This window comes from Symphodus melops (genome assembly GCF_947650265.1).
Source record: "Symphodus melops genome assembly, chromosome: 3".
Classification (NCBI taxonomy): domain Eukaryota; kingdom Metazoa; phylum Chordata; class Actinopteri; order Labriformes; family Labridae; genus Symphodus; species Symphodus melops.
This window is the reverse complement of record NC_136693.1, coordinates 882,619-897,348: the sequence shown is the minus strand read 5'-3', so window position 1 is coordinate 897,348 and position 14,730 is coordinate 882,619.

Sequence of the window (14,730 nt, the reverse complement as noted above, 5' to 3'; positions counted from 1 at the left end):
ACACACACACACAGGGATCCACGCTGAGACAAAGACTGGAGGAGACTCATTTGGTCTCTTCTCATCTCGTCTCGTTTCGTGTCGACTTGTTCTGATTCGATTGTTTCGTTTTAAAATGTCGGATAAACAATCAAACAAACTCCGGAACGTTCTCCTTTAAGACGCGTTATTATAGCATTAGCTAATTAGCATATTAGCATTACATCACCGCCCTGCCAGCTTTGTTGGTTATTAATTTTGGCACACTGGTCCCTCTGAGGGAAACCTGTTTTAGCATCACAACAAGCTGCAGACAAAAGAATCTGAAATCAGGACTGAAAACAGACCGCAGCCCTCAGAGCTACTTCCTGGTTTGAATCCCCGCGTGTCATCAGGAGCCTCTGTGTGCATGGCGAGGGCGCTGCTGAGGTCACCTGCTGACTCGAAAGGTGAGAGTGTCTGTCTCTACCTGTCAGCTCTGTGATTGGCTGGAGAACAGTCCAGGGTGTAACCCCGCCTCTCGCCCAGTGACAGCTGGACTCGGCTCCGACACCTCGTGACCCAGAAAAGGAACTTAAAGTGCTTTTACACTTTTAACAACAACAAAAAAAAAAAAACTTTTTTTCACTCTGACTTCAGCCGGAGAATTTCTCGCCAGACGCCAGCTGTGAGGCGAGAACGACCAGATCAGGAGAACATCCAGAACAATCCTCCTGAAATAAACTGGTTTGTTTTATTTTGAACATGTGAAGGAATAACAACAAAATAATGATAATAAAAATAATAATAATAATAATAATGAAAAGAAAAATAATAATCAACAAAACAAGAATGTTTCCTTTTTTCTTTTGCAATAAATAAAACAAACAAAATAAAACAACAACATATTTTAACAGTTTAACATGTTTGAAAAGGAGTCATAAGAAGATAAGTACATTTATTTAAGACTTCCCCTTCTCCCTCTTAATCACATTTTAACTTCCATTTAAAATTATTACATAAAATAAAGTTCAGACATTTTCCTAGACTTGTTTTTTTCTTTTTTTAAAGTAAATCTTTATCATCTTTGATTATCTTTCTTCCTCTTTGTACTTTCTGAAAATCCCTTTTTATCTAATCTAGAAACATAAAGAGTGCAGATGTGAAACAGCTTGATAAGCAGACTGATTTAAGTACCCATAATTCATTGCAATGAAGACAACATAATGCGCTGTAGTTTTCCTAAAAGCTCAGAGATCAATCAAAGAATCTTTTTTCGTCATGTTTTAAAAACAAAGACGAGACGTCAGACTCGACGACTCGATGTGCTGCAGACAGGAGGACGAGTCACACCAGGTCACAGGTGTACAGGGGGGAGGGGGGGGGCACATTTGGATTCAGGCCTCCTCTTCCATCCACAGGGCTGGGCGTTGATTGACAGCGTGCCGAGCGACGTCTAATGAAAGCAGGATGAGACTGCTCGTGTTCTCTGTGATGGATTAGCTCTGTCTGATCCCGTTTAGTTTCAAACTGGCACCAAATGGTTTCTTCTGAAAGGAGGAAAATTATCCCCGGATACCTGCACCGACAAAAAAAGACAACCTCAATTTAAACTTTAAATTAGAAAGAGACCTGCGCCCCCTACAGGCGACAGAAGCAACTTCAAGGGTCAAGACCTGAACAGGTTAGCATAAAAGCTATCATCCGTCGATCATTATTTGTATAAGGTAGCGTTTTGTGCATCCTTCATCCAGCTCGATTGAATGGGCTAACTATGACAGTGAGTCAACAGGACAATATTCACTTCAACAACATGCAGCACAAAGACGCCTGACATGAAGAATTCAGGGGGAGAAAAAGTGAAAGAAGTTGGAGAAGACAGTGTGCAGTGTTTTCGTTCATGAGCCAGTCTGCAGGGAGATCTGAGCTCCAGCTGCCTCCGGCATCCACAGCTACACTAAACCCGTCTCCTCCATGATTGCATGATCGCATATCAACTAATCCCAGAGTCTCCGACCGCAGCAGGAGCGACGGCTGCACACAGATGAGGAACGCTTCACGTGCAGGAATCTGCTGTTTCCTGCAAACTGGCAGCGAGAAAGTTTGTGAAACCGAATATGAAATGTGATTTTTATTTTTTTTTTGTAATAAAAGTTGAGGAATGTGTTTCCTAAACGTGAAGTCGTTTGGTAACGGCATGGGAAGAAGCTAATATGGCAAGTGCCAAAATGTGCACTCCCCTGATTGGCCACTTGGGGCTCTCTCAAAAATGAGTCATTCGCCAAAGAGCGGCCTTCTTAAAATGTTAAAAAATAATCTCTAAGTGTCTAAAAAAGTATATATATATATGTATTTATTTATTTATCCATTATATTTATATTATTTTTTTTATATTTTACATTATATTTTTTCCATTATATATTAACTGTTGTTCTTTTATTATTACTTGATTTATTTGTTGTTGTTGTTGTTTAATGTATTTTATTTATTATATATATATATATATTTTTTTTTTAATTTATTATCAATTTTATTTTGATTTCAAACCGTCTCCTCTTACTGCCCCCAACACATAAAGACGCACACACACAAACAAACATACACACACACACAAACATACATCTTATTAGTTCCTGCTTGTGTCCCTTTTGTCTTGTTTTCCTGCCTTAAATCCTGACACACACATATCGTCACATTTATCTCTCAGTTGAACTGCACTGTTTTGCATCACTAATAAAAAAAATAAAAAGAGTTCGCCGGTCCAAAGCGGGCTCAGCCTTGCGTTGCGTCTGATTGGGACGCCTCCTGGACGCCTCCCTTTGGAGGAGACCCCGGGTTAAACCAAAGAGCTCGCTGGAGGGATTATATATCCCGTCTGGTCTGGGAACGCCTCGAAATCCCCCCCAGAGGAGCTGCAAAATGTCGCTGCGGAGAGGGAAGTCCGGGTTGACCTACTTCGCCTGCTGTCACCGCGACCCGACCTCGGATACACAGAAGAAAATAAAAAAAGAAGGATGGATAGGAAAGAATCCAACGGATCAGATGGAGAGGGGTTCTTGGGATTTGTGGTGGTTTTCTGGTGCTGGACCGACCCAACCTGGTTTGTGTTTTCCCCCCAGCCTCTCTCCACCTGCGCTCCCAAATCTGCCCTCTTCACATCCACGGATTCAGAGGGGCCCATAGTCCTCATCACAGCAGTTGTGGGTTCCAATCCGACCTCTGACCTTTGCTGCAGGTCATCCCCCTCCCCCCCCACCACAACTTCCTGCTTCTCTTCAGCTTTTCCGATGTAATCTTTTTCTTCAAGGATGAAACCAAAGTCAACAGGGTTTGAATGAATGACGGACGAGTTTGAGAACATTTCAATGAATGTGTTGAGTCAGATCTCTCTTCTCTGTCTTCGTCCTCGTCTCCTCCGAGTCAGGAGACAAAGAGGGAGGAGAGCCGGGAGGGGACAGTGAGACAGAGCGACGCTCCGGTTCGAAGCTTCAGAACGCTCGGCTCACACTTTCTCACAGCCGTGACAGTTTGCCAATATTCTCCTTTTATTCCATTAACAGAAGCACTTTCCCCCTCCTGCGCCTGCTTTGGTTATCTGCTCCCTGATCCGTCCCTCGGAAAAGTCAGAGCTTTAAGTGTGTGTGTGTGTGTGTGTGTGTGATGTTTAAGTGTGTGCGCTCAGCGGTGGCACGCTGACATTTCCTGAGCTGGCGGAGCAGCGGAGGTGAACGGTTACTCGGGTGTGACTCTCCAAAGTGAAGCTGTAATAAAGACCTGAGAGGACGGCTGCAGTCTGCTCCGACCTCCATTACTTAGTGATGGCGAGGCCCCGCGGGCGCCGCTTTAAACCCCCCGGACGTCAGGCGAGAAGGTCAGCCAGGAAGCAAACTTTGACAAAGATGTTACAAAGTTTTTGTTTTTGAAGATGAAACAGCGTCAAGATCCAGAAGAGGCTTTTTGAATGGGTGTGTATGTGACTTCCTGTCCGGCTGCAGCCAGCCTCTCGGTACCTTTAAACGCCTGTTTGATTAAAGGTGAGGTCACTTTTCGAGTGTGATTTTTTTTTTTTTTTTTTTTTTTTTTTAGTAATAACTGTGAAAGGATTATCCAAACTCAAACCGAGCGTTGGCAGATCTGGGTTACCATCTGCTCTCACATGCTGCGTGTTACGTGACGAGCTGACATCAACGACCAGCGTACCGTGTGATGACACAACTGACAGACGCCTGAACTCTCTGATGCTCACATTTATTCTAATCAGTTTAAACAGATTATACAACCCCCCCCCCCCTGTAGGAGCTGGGACTCGAACCCACAACCGGGTGAGAGTTTGTTTTCATCTGAGCTGCTGTGTGAAGAGCAGACAGAATCACTCCCATGATTCCCTGCCTGCCTCGATGTCTTCCTTTGTTGTTGTTTTGACGGAGAGCCCCCTGGTGGTGGGTTTTATATGTTACTGTGCCTTTAAGAGCACAATCACAGACGTCAAGAAAGAATGAACTCGGATTAAATTCTTGTTGTGTTTGAGTGTGAGAAACTTTGAAATGCCGGTTGGATGTCGATGTCGTAGAAAGTCCTGAACACTTTCCAAAGCTGCCTCGTCTCCACGCTGACTCGTCATCGCCGCTCCACCGCCGCCGCCGCCGCCACCTGTTCCTCCAGCGCCCCCGCCTTCTCTCCTCGGCTCGGTTTTATCTCTCCTAAATTTCTTTTATTTTTTCTTTATTGGTCACAGATTAAAATGGCAGAGCTGTAATGAGATGCCGTTTTACTGCAGCAGTAGGAGTCGCCATCTGCCTCCATCTGCTGCCTTATTCCATCACACCTACACACACACACACACACACACACACACACACACACACACACACACACTCTATACATCACACTTAGCAGGCATTAAATCCAAACGTGGCGAGCTGCAGGTGGAGGGAGGCCTCTCTAATCCGATCTGTCGTGGACAGCACGCCGTCATGACAGCAATGCATGATGGGACGGAAACAATACGACACACACAAATGACCATGACTCTCCTCTGCTCTCCACCTCTCGCTGCTTTCTGTGGCGTGCATGGAAGTTTAAAACTACTCACGCTTTGGCTCAAGCCGCCGCTCCAGCCAACCAGGAGGCGTTACCGTGGCGTGCTCGCCACCTCAGTGAGCGCTCCTCGTTCCTTAACATCGTTTTATTCTCAACCAGTTTGTGCACACATCCCCCGCTCCACACATGTGCTTCATCTTACTTTGACCACTAGCTGAGTCACTCCACACACACACACACACACACACACACACACACACACACATACACACACACACACACACACACACACACACACACACACACACACTGACCTTCACTGTTACCGCAGGGCTCGACATTTCAGGACACACGATTCAAACTTCCAGCAGCTGATTGCACGTTCCCTCCTCAACATACCGCCTTTAAAAAAACACATTCCTGAGAGATCGTCCTTAGCGTAGCGTAGCTTAGCTTAGCTTAGCTTAGCTTATCCGTGTGAGCATGCTCTTTGACGCGTGAGCACAGCGGAGCCGTGAGCAGCTGTACGTACAGTAAAGGTTTACAGGACGACACACACTGATGAGCAGAGGAAATGACCTCTGACCTCGTCCCTTCGCCGCACGTCATCCCCCACGCTCATGTAGCTAAAAGAGCTGGGGATCGGACCCGCTGAGCCACAGCGGCCGACATCACTGCAGAAGAAACAGTCAGTATGCATGCAGAGAAAGCAGGAGCTGAACGATCACACGAGACGAGGCAGCCAAAGATTCCTCGTCCATTTAATTCACGATCGCTGCCAGAATGTGAAGAGAATGAAACATATACAGTATGTAAGAAAATGCTTTTTGGAAACCTTCCAGAGTTTTAAAAAGCATCAACAGCTACGGGGGAGCGACTTGGCACACAGAGACACGATGTGGAGACGTGTCTGTGAATCATAAATGAGTAAAAACAGAAGCAGTCTTTTTTCCCCGTGTCGGACCTGGAGACTTGAGCGCGCGCGTGCTGGCAGGTTCCTGCGCTCCGCGCTGCAGATGAGCGCTCTCCGTCCTCCTCCGGGGAGACGCTAATTGAAACTCTTCTACCCAAACTCCTGTCAGTCACCGCTGAGCGCTGAGCCAGGAGCGACTCTGCTGCTTTCCTTCTTCTCCTATTAACACAAAAAGCAGCACACACTGTCAGTGCAGCGAACGCCTCCTCGGCAGAGGCTGCAGCAGGATGGGATTATTTAGCTTCCCCAGCTCAGCTCACTCATCGCACCTTTGTCCACTTTTTAGATTAGCTGATCTTCATCCAGACTTTTAAAGACACCAAATCTGGTTTATGTTCTCTAACTTCAGCTCCCATAATGTGTCCACAGGGGGCGCTAAAAAACCCGTGACAAAAACACAGCTCGAGGCCCTGAGTCAAACGGAGCACGTTCAAGTTGTTTTTTTAACTCGAGCTTAAAGTTCAGCTGAGCACAACACGGAAACATGTAGGATAGGCCACGCCCACTTTCTCAAAAACATCATGATCCTGTTTAAGGCCTTCGTCCTGTTGGTTCAGGGTGAGAATCCCACAATGCATTGCTCACTACAGTTTTATATCAGAAGAAGAAGACATACGCAGACCAGGAAAACACACATCTGTAAAAACAGGAAGCTCCTTGAAGTTTGAACCAATCAAGAAGCAGCATTGTCGTCAGAGCACCTTCTTATCTGAAATCTGAGCCGAGCAGCTTGTTTCTGTGGGAGCCCGAGCTCAGGTGTCGCTGTATCAGAAGAGGGATTGGAAGAGGCTGGCTTTCCTCCATCCTGATTCCCGAGCTCTAAACGTGGCGCGGCCTCTCTCTCTCTCTTCAGCCAGCTCATCAGAGGCCGGTTTACAGCCAGGACGCCGGCCGAACGCCATCAGCCAGCCAGGATTCAAAACTGAAATGGAAGAGACAGAAGTGTCTACTCACAACACCGTCAAACCAACCGCTCCACACACACACACACACACACACACACACTCAGTCCACTCACAGAACGCCACCTGTCGCTGGACAGAGCTTTTTCGACTTCCAGACTTTTTAGTTGAGCTCATTCAAACAAAACGAACCCGTGGAAGACTCGGACGCAGAGAGGCGACGTCTGTAAGACGGCAAGCGAGTTGATTCATCGATGAGAATAAATATGAAAAGAGAAGAAACATCAAAGTGAAAACAGGATGAAAATTGAGGCTTCTTAGTTTCCACAGGATCCACTGGCTGTTTTAGGTTAAACTGGCTGCTAAGCATCATATCATTCTGGAGGTCATGACCTTTGACCCTGCACGGACATGTGCAGGAGCTGGAGTCTGCAGCTCCTTTGTTTTTATTCTCCATGGGTTCTCTTTTCATTCATCATCTCTCTCCAGCAGTAAACACCGCTGATCAATCAGCAGAGCGACGTGAAATGTTCATCAGAGCCGAGAGTTAGTAAAATAATAAATCAATGGTGTTGTTTTACAGCAGGAACGAGGAGAGGAGAGGAGAGGGGGAGGAGAGGAAAAGGAAAGGAGGAGGAGGAAAGGAGGAGGAGAGGAAAAGGAAAGGAGGAGGAGGAAAGGAGGAGGAGGGATAACAGTAAAGGGAGAAAAAGTAGGAGGAATTGGAGGCGATGAGAAGGAGAAAGAGGAGGAGGAGGAGGCGGATGGGGAAGTAAAGGAGGAGAGAGGAGGAGAAGTGGACAGAGAGAGCGTGAGAGAGTCAGAGGAGGAGGAGGAGGAGGAGGAGGAGGAGGAGGAGGAGAGAGTCAGAGGAGGAGGAGGAGGAGGAGGAGGAGGAGGAAGACGGACACTGACACACATACATTCAGGTTGTTAAGAGAGAGCCGGAAACTTTTCGATTTCTGGTTGGAGGATGAGCCGGAGGGACGCCATGGTTACCGCTGATGGATTCTGGCTACACTAGTTGCCATGGTTACGGTGGCCTGGAGCGGCGTTTTTTTTTTTTTTCTTTTTTTTTTTTTTGTTCTTTTTGGCCGGAGAGCTTTAGATTGTAGTTTAAAAAAAGGAAGAATCACTGTGAGTCAACATTCGGAGTCCGATGATGGAGAGAGTGTGAGAGCGGCGCTTGATGCATCACATGATCAGTTACATCTCGTGTTAAATGTCAATTAATTGATTTATTAATTTATGACCTGGAGTAAACCTCGGCTGCATCAGCACGTTACCAACAGACTCTTTTCTGTCAGATTCATTAGATTTTGTTTTTTGGCCACTAAAGGGTTAAAATCCTCCTCCTGTTCTTTTCCATCTTTATCCCCCACCCCCCCCCCCCACACACACACACACACACACACACACACGCACAATAAAAACCCGACTTCTAAAACCCAAATTACTCCATTTTCCAAGAAGCCAGGAGTTTTTTTTTTACAGAATCATAAATAAATGATAAACCAATCATCCAAAAATAACAGTGAAGCGACGCTCTGTCAGCGATTTGCAAATCTTACAAGCTTTATTGTTTGATTTCAAACACTGGGAGAGGAATTAAGGACACAAGGCAGCATAATGTTCACATGTTGAAAGTTAATCTCCCGGCACTTCCAGGATTTCTGTTTGTCGTCCGAGAAGTGGCGGCCAATCACAGCGAGCTGCTTCGTGTGTGTGTGTGTGTGTGTGTGTGTGTGTGTGTGTGTGTGTGTGTGTGTGTGTGTGTGTGTGTGTGTGTGTGTGTGTGTGTGCGGGAAATCTGTCCAGTTGGAGTGAAGACAGAAGAAACTGTTTCCCAGAACCAATCAGCTGTCACTGGAGGACAGTTTGTCTCTTCATAAATCTTCTCTGACACACGTCGTCTTTTCCGATGAGAAGAAACTGAGGAAGTCCGGTCTGGTCTCCACGGCGACCCTCGTCCGTCATCACGCACAGGCTGCGTCCTCAGAGCGCAGCTGACCACGATGTTCCCCGCCGTGCTCACGAACATGCGTCGGGTTTGGCTGCATTTAAAATCCCGGGTTGAGGCACGCCGCCCCGGATTTCAACGTCAAGGAAGCGTTTCACGGTTCCTGTCGGTTGACCTGTGGAGCCTGTTGGAGCAGCAGCCAATCAGGAGTCAGCAAATCTTTGTCTACTTCCGAGTTTTACCACAAGAGATTCTGACCAATCAGAGAGCATCTCTCCTCTGGCGTCAGGTAATTATGCAACAATGGAGCCAACTGGTCCATGATTCAGACCAGAGCAAACGATCTAAAGGTGTGAAAACGCCGCGATCATTATCCCTGTTTGGAAACAACATTTCAAAGGTTCGATCAGAGCGCCCGTGTTTCCTCTCAGCTCCGCTCGCCGCCCTTCCGCTGACCTCCACGCTCAACTTTCATTGAACTTTGCTCGGCGAATCATAGACGATCATTTCCAAAATCAATAGCTCATTTTCCATCCGTCGTGGTTAATATCAGCGTGTGCTGAAGCTGCTTTCACATCAGCTGCTCTGCATCTTCAGAGTCCACTCGGTTAAATCAGACCCACGCTGCCGACACACACACACACGCACACACACACACACACACACACACACACACACACACACACACACACACACACACACACACACACGCACACACACAAACACAGTTGGAGGCCAGTAAAAAAACATAAAAAAAATGAGGAGAAGTAATAAAAAACAGAGCTGAGGCGAGATGGGAATCTTGCAGTGTTTTTCTGTAAAGATGCACGGCAGGAGTGCGCGGCGTGCGCGGCGTGCATCTGGCACGGCGCTCGTGGGCTGCAGGCGGAGCGAGGCACAGAGTGTGTCAGTGTTTGTGAGGAAGCAGGAATCCATCAGCAGCTTCCCACACGCCGAGAGGTCAGGACAGGATGAAATTAATCTGACTGAGGCCCAAAATAAAGTGCCTCCATAGACGCGTGCTCGGTCAGTTAGCAGTCATATTTCACAGCAGAACAGAAAAGAAGAAGAAGAAGAAGAAGAAGAAGAAGAAGAAGAAGAAGAAGAAGTGGCTTTCACTACTCAAATTGATTTCAGCTCAGTCAGAAGTGTTTCGCTGATTTATGAACGTCGGCGTTCAGACCCGAGAGCAGCAGCTGTCTGGACAAAAAGACCAGACCCGAGACCAGAGAGCTCCGGGACCAAGACCAGACCCGAGAGCAGAGAGCTCCGGGACCAAGACCAGACCCGAGAGCAGAGAGCTCCAGGACCAAGACCAGACCTGAGACCAGAGAGCTCAGAGACCAAGACCAGACCCAAGACCAGAGAGCTCTGAGACCAAAGACCAGACCTGAGACCAAGACGGACCTTAGACCAGAGAGCTGCGGGACATAGAGAGACCCAAGACCAGAGAGCTCCGAGACCAAGACAGACCTGAGACCAGAGAGCTCCAGGAACAAGACCAGACCCGAGACCAGAGATCTCCGAGACCAAGACAGACCCAAGACCAGAGTGCTCCGAGACCAAGACAGACCCGAGACCAGAGAGCTCCGAGCCCACGACAGACCCAAGACCAGAGTCTTGTAGCACGAGCTACACGAGTGTGAAACGATGGTTTATCCTCCTGTTGGTGTGAAAGCAACCTCAGTTTGAAGAGCAAAGAACCCGCAATCCTCGAGCGTCACTGCGACATCGCTGACTGGTGGAGCTCGCTGTTACCATGGCAACGTTGCCAGCAGATCGTTTTGCTAGCAGGCTATCTGCAGGCGTCTGTATTTCTGCTTTTAGTGACTTGCTGAATAAAAAGACGGAAATATATTAACTCGTCTAGTTTTGAAAAATCAGCTCCTCCTCAGAAAAATGTCAGAAAAAAGTTCAAAGTTGAATGTAAGATTTCCAAATTAACTGTCGCTGTGCCAGAATAAAACCGCACGAGCTGGGTGGTTTCTGATTGGTTCTGAGGGATCAAAGAGGCTGTTTATTCTCCGCCCTCCTCGGCTTGTGTTGTGTTCGTGGCCGTCTCGAGATGCCCGAACTTTTAACTGCGTCTCCAGAGAATAAACGGCTGACAGGAGCCAGAATTTGTGCCTGCTTAAAAAAAAAAAGTGTCCGACTTGCACTTCAGAGTCCAATTCTAAAGCTATGAATCTCAAACAGGCTTGGAGGGAAATCTCCCTCTGCACTACACACACACACACACACACACACCAGGATCACAGGCAGCCGTGAAACAGCTTCACTAAGTGATTCTACTGAAGCCGGCAGGTGTTAAGACCGTGTTACTGTCACACCTCAATAACCAGCCGTCCTTAAAGGATGCATCTCCCCCAACCCGGTCATTACACCTGAATACGCTTCTGCCAGTCACCTGTGACAGCAGAGAGAGGGGCGCTCGCCTCCGACTCTTTCCTATTTGCACTCTGAGCTCAAGTTTATGTAGATTTCATGAGATGAGACAATAAATGAGTCTTGTTGCAGATAAGAGAGAGAGAGAGAGAGAGAGAGAAACAGCTATACAGGCATTACAAACCTGTCGCTTCTTTTACACACTCTATCTCGCCCAAATTTCCAACTCTCTCTCCTCTCTCTCTAATTAAGACACAAATTAGACCTAGAAATCTAAAAGTAACATGAACATGAAGCCAGATATTTTAAAGTTATATTTCACACTTATAATAATAATTACTAACTATAAAAATATAACTCAAAGGAGCAGTATATAACGTTATATAACTAAGTAAAATGAGTACTGCAGTCTAAACTATAATCATCACAGAGAGCTGGCTCCGCCCCTCCTCTCACACAGGTCAGCATGTGGTGGACACTGTAGCTTCAGTGTTTAGCCAGCTCTGCATGTGGTGGACACTGTAGCTTCAGTGTTTAGCCAGCTCTGCATGTGGTGGACACTGTAGCTTCAGTGTTTAGCCAGCTCTGCATGTGGTGGACACTGTAGCTTCAGTGTTTAGCCAGCTCTGCATGTGGTGGACACTGTAGCTTCAGTGTTTAGCCAGCTCTGCATGTGGTGGACACTGTAGCTTCAGTGTTTAGCCAGCTCTGCATGTAGAGACACTGTAGCTTCAGTGTTTAGCCAGCTCTGCATGGGTCTGTAAAGCTTTCTGCGTTCTAACCTCTCTCCATGTTTCATCTCCAACATTGATCCTAGTTTGAGCAGCTTTCTGCTGCTGGAGCTTATTAGAAACATGCAGAGGCTTTTTAGCTCGGCTACAATCACTTCTATCTGAAGCAGTTCCACTGCCCGCTTCCATCGCTGCAGCACCTGACAAACTTCCCCTCAGCTTTAAAGCTTTGCTGCATGAGTCAGAGCGTCATCTCATCCTTATAGACCAGCTCGGGATCAATAAGGTTCTGTGATGACTGTCATCTCCATCACTGTGTTTATTGAATCACCTCCTCTTCTCTGCTTCAGCGAGTGATGCCAGATGATTCCGATGTGTACCTGCCTCTCTGTCTCACCATGTGAACATTTACACATGAACAGTCCATTGGGGAGAAGCCGAGCAGCACAAAATCACTTAGGAGCTCATCCGCCGGCTCTGCCCATAATCTCTGACAATTAGAAATCGTTACCCATTTATCGCTCCGACAGCTCGCTGAACAAACAGGAAGAGGCGTCTCAAAAACGGAGCAGTAACGAGGAGATAATTCTCTTATCCATGACTACGCTGATGCATAGTAGATGTGATGTCACTGCCTGCTCCTCCTCCTGTTTCCCAGCAGCAGTGATTAAGTCAGGTTAATGAAGGCCTCAGTGAGTGTTCACCTCATGTTGTCACACTAACAGTGTTTACAGGAAAAGCTGCAGCGCTGACGAAGAAACCGAGCCGGAGGGGGAGAGCGTGCACCGCTGGCACGAGCAAAACTGTTCCAAACATGCCAGAAAATCCTCCAGCTGGTCGGGAGCGTCTGTCATGCCTCAGTGGATCCTGCAGGACTCACGTCTAACTGGACCGAGTCGATCCAACAGGATAGTTCTTCCTGTGATTTTGTAGTTCTCTGTGAACTTGTAGTTCTCCTGTGATTTTGTAGTTCTCTGTGATCTTGTAGTTCTCTGTGATCTTGTAGTTCTCTGTGATCTTGTAGTTCTTCCTGTGATCTTGTAGTTCTCTGTGATCTTGTAGTTCTCTGTGATCTTGTAGTTCTCTGTGATCTTGTAGTTCTTCCTGTGATCTTGTAGTTCTCTGTGATCTTGTAGTTCTTCTGTGATCTTGTAGTTCTCTGTGATCTTGTAGTTCTCTGTGATCTTGTAGTTCTCTGTGATCTTGTAGTTCGTCCTGTGATCTTGTAGTTCTCTGTGATCTTGTAGTTCTTCTGTGATCTTGTAGTTCTCTGTGATCTTGTAGGTCTTCCTGTGATCTTGTAGTTCTCTGTGATCTTGTAGTTCTCTGTGATCTTGTAGTTCTCTGTGATCTTGTAGTTCTCATGTGATCTTGTAGTTCTTCTGTGATCTTGTAGTTCTTCTGTGATCTTGTAGTTCTCTGTGATCTTGTAGTTCTCTGTGATCTTGTAGTTCTTCCTGTGATCTCGTAGTTCTTCCTGTGATCTTGTAGTTCTCCTGTGATCTTGTAGTTCTCTGTGATCTTGTAGTTCTCTGTGATCTTGTAGTTCTCTGTGATCTGAAACTCGGCCAGGCTTCAAAGTTAGTCGACTCCGATCGTCCTGATCAGGCTGAAATCTTACAGTGAACGCCCGGCTTACATGCACTGAGGTCTGAAGAAGCTTCCAGAGTTTTCTTTGTACCCAAAGTCGAGGCAATGGTTAAAACCACAGAGTCATGTTGATCTTATGGATGTCGGAGCACAGAGTCGTCGTTCTGCAGATTCACCTACAGTCACATGAAAGCTCCAACGTGCAGCAGGGACGGAGATCTGGACAGACAGGAAGCTCTCTACTCATCCAGAAACGGATGAAATGTGAGTGTTGCTATTTATAAAACCGCTGGGTTAATGAAGGAGTTTTCCCCTCTAACATCCTCCACTGTCACTCTGTGTGTGTGTGTGTGTGTGTGTGTTCACTGTACTACCTCCCTGACAGAGAGAGGAGAACCTTTTGTTCCACCTCTACAGTCCCCAATTACAGTAATCTCCTTCCTCGGCTAATCCTGCAGCGAGGAACTTTGAAGTGGAGCGCTTCATTGAACATCAAAGTCGTGAGCTCACTCCTTCGCTCACGCCAGTCACAGAAATAATGGGAGAGAGAAGAGGAGGAAGAAGAAGAAGTGAGTCTTCTCAACGCAGATGTATTCATCGTCGCAGTGAGCAGGGAAGATCCAGGAAGTAGTGACTGAACTCTTTACACGCAGGTTACGCAATCACATGAGCCACATGTTTCCCTGGGAGCTCCCGAGCTCTCGCCTCTGTTAGCTTCCTCAGGATCCTCGGTGCAGACGGCCCCTCAAACCTTCAGCCAGGTGATCTGGCTCTTCCGCCCCCTTTGATTTTTGATGATCACACCTCCAGGAAACACGCTGACTCAGCCTTTCTGCTCCTGTCTTCTCACAGGTTCATGCGGCTCCTCTGACGTCCTTCATCCCCGGACGTTTTGAAAAAAAACACTGATCTGCAAAAAGGACGACATATTGGCGTGAATTTCCCCCTCTAATGACAGGCTCCGTCGGCTCCTCCACACGCCGTATGACAGGACGTAACGCTCGGGACAAAGTGGAGCATGAAATTACTCCACTCTTACAGCACGCGCCGCTCCATCGAGGCCCTTTTAAATGGTTTTCTTCTGACGCAGACTTCGCTGTGTGAGAGCGGATCGATTCTTCTTCCTGATGGTTAAATTAAGACAGGATTTAATGTCGAGTCGATGGTCGATGTCAATCTGTGTTTGCAGCA